The sequence below is a fragment of the Ornithodoros turicata genome, chromosome 1 (assembly GCF_037126465.1).
Source record: "Ornithodoros turicata isolate Travis chromosome 1, ASM3712646v1, whole genome shotgun sequence".
Taxonomy (NCBI): Eukaryota; Metazoa; Arthropoda; class Arachnida; order Ixodida; family Argasidae; genus Ornithodoros; species Ornithodoros turicata.
The window spans coordinates 126,991,338-126,997,727 of NC_088201.1; the positions used below are offsets into that span (position 1 = coordinate 126,991,338).

The 6,390-nt window shown below is 42.8% G+C and overlaps 1 pseudogene; it reads left to right on the top strand.

Moving 5' to 3' along the window:
* The first annotated feature begins 283 nt into the window (after nt 1–283).
* LOC135385044 (uncharacterized) lies at nt 284–2,731 on the top strand (annotated as a pseudogene).
* Nucleotides 2,732–6,390: the final 3,659 nt, after the last annotated feature.

The following is a 6,390-nucleotide window of genomic DNA, read 5'->3' on the forward strand; positions in this document are numbered from 1 at the left end:
GCACGCCGCTGAATTGGACAGGGAAGAATAAGTGTTGATGACCGTCCTTCTTGCTTATGCCACTGCCTCTGCTGCCACAAAACGGAAAAAGAAAACGAAGTGGTGGGTACGTCCGTGTTTGCGGGAGCGGGACTGTGTTGGGCAAGCCCACAACCTTCTTCCCGGCTTGCGCAGGGCAAATGACGAGGTCTACTACTGAGAGTAAGTTCTGCTCATTTGCCCATTTGCTCAACTTGTCCCTGTGTAACGTGTAACCAAACCTGTCCTGTTCAGCTTCTTGCGCATGCCCCCGAGGACGTTTGACTCACTGTTGAGTCTAGTAGGGGACAGGCTACGCAAAAGGGATACACGGTGGCGGAAATCAATCAAGCCAGATGAAAGGCTCGCCGCCACCTTAAGGTTTGTTGTGATCGTTCGTTCGCTGCGTATCGTTAGCAGCAGCGTGTAACTCAGTGACACACTGTTGGTATTTAGATTCCTGGCTGCGGGGGATTACTTATGCAGTAGCTCGTTCAACTTTTTGATCGGGAGGTCGACGCTATGTGGCATTGTGTCAGAGACGTGTCAAGTCATTTGGGACGTGGTGTCTCCACTTCATGTGCAATGTCCGAGAGCTGTGGACGAGTGGATGAAGGTTTGTATTTTTGCTCTTTATTATTAGAGATGAACAAGTTACTCGATAAAAGAAACTCGTTATAAGTCAAGTTACTGTGTGCAAAATGTTGGTGTGAGGCCATTATTTACTTTTTTGTGACAACCGTTTTTTTAAACGTTCACTGTCGGCAACGTGTCACAATGCATTTTTAAAAAGTGCACCTTGTATACCTGTTGCCTACTACTACTGTATCAAGATTGCTCCAGTATTTGATATAATGAAATAAGCGTACCTTTATGTGTATCTGCAGGGTGGTATTTGATGATTTTGGTTTCTTAGTAGAATTATTAAACTCAGCACAAAGCAGACATTGGAATTTTCGTATCGAGGTGAGCATCATTTGGAACATTGTGAGGTCGAACCATGCTAAGCGCGGCCTTTTTGTGTGGCCAATTTGTACAATTAACCACGTAACAGCATGGCAGCAGAGCGAGCAGCACCATACACGTATACAACTGGGGCCCACAGGACTGCCCTACAACATTATAGGGTGAGGCCGCAGCTTTCACTATTTATGGATCAGAGTTGAACAAAAGGAACTTGCCTCAAGTTACTTTGGCTAAGTTCTCTAAAAAAGGAACTAGTTCCTCAAGGAGTTACTGGAGCTCCAAAACAATGAGCCAAGTTATTACTGGAAAAAGTCGCGTAGTTACAGTAATGTCTTACCACCAGCACTGCTTAATATTGGGCTTGTTAATTTCTCTCATTTATGCTGTGCCATGCGGTTATTTTCATTCTCCCATTTTGTGTGAACAGGTGGCACATGGATTCCTGGAGCGCTGGAACATTCCACACTGAATTGGTGCAATGGATGGCAAGCATATTGTCGTCCAATGCCCTGCCAAATCAGAGAGTGTTGACAGGAATTATAAGGGCACTTTTACCAAGTGTATGTTTGGTGTCTGTGACGCCTATTACAGGTACTTCTCGCACGATTTTATGAACTAACTTGGAATCCAAGCCATACCATGCGCCTGCAATTAAAACACTGTTTTACAGGTTCATCTATGTTGAGATAGGTCATCACGGTAGTCAGAGCGATGGCGGAATATTTGCCCAGTCGTCCCTTCTGAAGGACGTCGTGTCTGGAGAGGCCAACATCCCCCTAGCGAGTCCTCTTGGGAATCGTTCAGAGCTTCCCTACTTTTTTGTTGGCGATGAGGCGTTCCCATTGAAAATGTTTCTCATGCGACCATTCCCCAAGCGAAGTATGTCGGATGCGTTTTGCAGATCAATATTTTCAGTGGTACCCCATATCAAATCACATATCGTACACCATGCAGAAAATAAGTATATCATTATGTTGGTGCAGGTATCACATCGATGAGGCAGAGGGTGTTCAATTACCGCCATTCTCGAGGCAGGAGGATAATTGAGAATGCCTTCGGTGTACTTGCACAACGATGGAGGATCTTGCGGCGTCCGTTTGCAGCGAAAGACGACAACATTAGACGTATTGTAGCTGCATGTATTACTCTGCACAATTTCCTTCTCAGTGAGTCAGAGTCATCCAAAGCTTGCTATTGCCCTACTGGGGTAGTGGACCGTGAAGGATCTGAAGGGGATGAAGTTCGAGGAATGTGGAGGACTGAAGAAGCTGGAAGGCCAGCTCTGGCGCAGTTTCCAAGAACAGGCCTTCGTTGCACAAGGTTTTATATTTTCACATGTTTGCTTAATTTTGCAAAGAGGAAAATGTGTAACATATGATGAGTAAGCGTGCTGGTGGACTGCACATGAGTGTAACATTTGCTCTGCACCATCTTGTGGTGTCATGTCTTTTTTCGTGTGTCTCCATTGCTAATATTTCGAAGATTCAATAATGTGTTATGTTTATGTACCTGCATACATGCTCGCCTGCTTGCTCGTCATGTGCTCCTCAGAAAGCTATGTTTCATCTCCCACCTCGTTGCCTCTTAAACATTAGGCTGTATTTTACTTCTGTTTAACATTGAAACATTGGGTGAAACTTGTTCTAGTGCTGCACATCAAGTGAGAGAGCACTTGGCTGACTATTTCATGGAAGAAGGTGCACTGCCATTCCAGGGAGACGAAACCATGAAAAACTGGGGCACCTGATGAAATGGAAGTGACGTCCACCACCAAGGTGTGCACCTTCTGTCTTTTTTCAAACCCTGTTTGCATTGTGTATTTTCCTGCGTTTCTTGTGCATATTGCTGGTGAGTAGAACATTAGTTTCCTTTGGTAGATGATAGAATGTTGGGACAAGAAAAGGTAAATAATCATTGAAAATGCATTTTTAATCATATTCCTGTATCACATGTCCACGAAAGACATTGCATTGCACATTTTTGGTGGACATTCCTCAGCTGCCCATAGTGAAAGTCACGTACATTGTATAATAAGGTCACTTACATTCCAGGATATCACAGAGAAACATGTATTTAAAATGCTAAAATAGAAACTAGATATTTCACAGTACTAGAAGATAAAACATTGCACATGAAGCAACTAAGAATGACAACGTAAAACATATGACGTGGAAGAACCGCGACAAAAAATAGAATCTAGGAATTGCTCAGTACCAGAAGATAAAACATTGCACATGAAACAACTAAGAATGACAAAGTAAAACATATGACATGGAAGAACCGGGACAAAAAATAGAATCTCGGTATTGCACAGTACCAGAAGATAAAACATTGCACATGAAACAGCTAAGAATGATCAAGTAAAACATATGACGTGGAAGAACCGGGACAAAAAATAGAATCTAGGAATTGCACAGTACCAGAAGATAAAACATTGCACATGAAGCAACTAAGAATGACAAAGTAAAACATATGACGTGGAAGAACCGGGACAAAAAATAGAATCTAGGAATTGCACAGTACCAGAAGATAAAACATTGCACGTGAAACAACTAAGAATGACAAAGTAAAACATATGACGTAGAAGAACCGGGACAAAAAATAGAATCTCGGTATTGCACAGTACCAGAAGATAAAACATTGCACATGAAACAGCTAAGAATGATAGAGTAAAACATATGACGTGGAAGAACCAGGACAAAAAATAGAATCTAGGAATTGCACAGTACCAGAAGATAAAACTTTGCACATGAAGCAACTAAGAATGACAAAGTAAAACATATGACGTGGAAGAACCGGGACAAAAAATAGAATCTAGGAATTGCACAGTACCAGAAGATGAAACATTGCACATGAAACAACTAAGAATGACAAAGTAAAACATATGACGTGGAAGAAACGGGACAAAAAATAGAATCTAGATATTGCACAGTTCCAGAAGATAAAACATTCCACATGAAACAACTAAGAATGACAAAGTAAAACATATGACGTGAAAGAAACGGGACGAAAAATTTAAAATATCATTTCTGCAAGTTCTTGCGTTGTGGACTAGACAAAAGATTCTACATATTGCTGCTTTTTCGCTCGTGCTTTCTTTAGGTACCTATACAGAATCATCTCCATTTCGTGTAATGCATCATCCTGGTCATCTTTGTCTAAGCATTTCTGGCTATTTCACTACTTTCAAGCTTTTTCACTGCAGGTGCTGCACATTGCACCTGCATGTCGTCAGCCACCTCCTTTGCATTCCTTCGCCTTTCTTGGATGTCCTTCAGGTTCTCAAGGCACAACTTCATGGTGTCGTCATATTTTGTGCACCTAGTACAACATTACGTTGTCACGTACATTCACCTCGCATGAACCCATACTTACTCATTCGGTCTATTCTATATGAATCTCCGCCTTTCCGCTGATGGTGGTGTCTTTTCTGCTGAATGTTCAGCTTGAGTTCTGTTTTAGATTGATGGGTAATAAGGCAGAGATGACAACTATGAAAAGTGTATGAGAAGCCACTGAGGTATTTGTTCAGAGGTTGTTAAAGGGCAAACTTTTGGTCGATGTGACCATTGTGATAATTTAAGTTATTTGCACAACATTATGCGAGCAGAAGATTAAAACAAAGTAAGTCAGGGGTTCAAGAGCGTATTCAAAGGTGTTGGCAAGGCACACATTTTCCGCACGCAGGCCCCAACTAGACACAAATTTTTGACGTACTTGCACGTCACATGTGTGAATGATACAATTGTGAATGTACTTATTTACTTACAGATCATCTTCCAGGAAGTCAAGGTCAGCAAAAAGACTGCAACAGATGGAGTGAAAACATCAGTCATACATGCTCAGCCCAATAAGAGTTTAAATTTACACCTAATGTAAATACACATCCCCACTCACTCTGATCCTATGTCTGCCTGGGAACTCTGCTGTGGGGATAGTGACAGCTGGTTGCCCTCCAGTTGAGATGGGGACTGTGAACTGCATGAAATTAGGCTCCAATGTGTTAAATGTAGGGTCAGGGGTGCCACAGGGCTTTGTTCTGGGGACGTTGCTCTTTTTGGTATATATGAATGACAACACAGGAAGTATTGGACCAAGCTTGAACATTAGACTTTGCAGACACTGCTGTACACTACAATACATGTGATCAGGAAAGATTGAACCAAGGGCTCGAAGACACAGTTTCATGGTGGGGAATGACACTAAACGATGCATCTTTGCATCTGTCATAATTTTGATTTTCTACTACGGCTTTTTTATGTTGAGGTGCATCGTGGCTATAGAGCTATTGCTTGTTTTGATTTTGTTGTACGTTTTTGGTAAGACTGTACACAGTGTTATCAGTGGCTTGACAATTCTGATGTATCAGTTTTGTCCGTATGTGCACCCTTACATGAAGAGCCTGCAGTATCTGTTAAATAAATAGTAAAGTGAGAGAATCTCAATGCTGCCCTATGGGAATAAATACTTTGCACTTACCCTGAGGGTTGTCTTTCTTCTCTTACTTCCACGTTTGTTATTATTCTAAGAGGAAATATTTATCAGCCCAATTAACTGCAAAGGATAAAGTACAATGCTGAAAAGGGCGTTGTAGTACTTACGGCGCGTCCTCCACGTACGGTCCGAGTATGTCGTTAATTTGATTAAAGTGTGGCCATGTTATTTTTTTAACATCCTTCGTCCCTGCGCCACTCCTCGACGTCTCGTTGAGCGCCAGCAACGTTTTCTTATATTTGTCCTTTGCGTTTTTAAATTTCCCAGCGCACAGTTTTCCTGAAATTGGACTACATGTGTCACCGATCGCCACGAAAACGGACTTTCGCAGTGCTTACCGTTGATGCCACATATCTTCCCAATCTTCTCCCATGTCTCCTCTTTCAATTGAGCATTCTTAAAGTCGGGGTGTCTTTTGTCGAATAGGTACTGATGTTCTCGTGTACTGTCGAGCAGTTTTTCCAGGTTAAACTTGCCGCCCGCCATCTTATCTTGTACCCGACGGCGGCTATGGATTAAGCTATTGCGGACAGGGAGCCACAGGAAGTTAGCGTGACATGCGCTCCTCCTTCGGAGTGCTGCTATTGGACGGAGAGGAAAGCGTTCGGGTTTCTTCTGTCCGAAGCTGGAGCATGGAGCGGTTCTCAAAACGTGGCTGGAAACGCTCCGCGGCCCGCGTTTCGCGGCGCCGCGAACGCGAAACGCGTTCAAAAAACGCATGTGGGATTCCAGCTTAACAGACACTGGCAAAGCTCTTGGGACCAACAGACAAGCAACAAATTACACATTACAAAACCAAAGATAGGCCCTTCTCCGTCTGCATCAAATCGACTGTATGAGGTGCTGTCCTGTCTTCTCCGCTTGGGACACACATATTTAAACAGACTCTGACCAGAAACTGTGGGAGCTCTT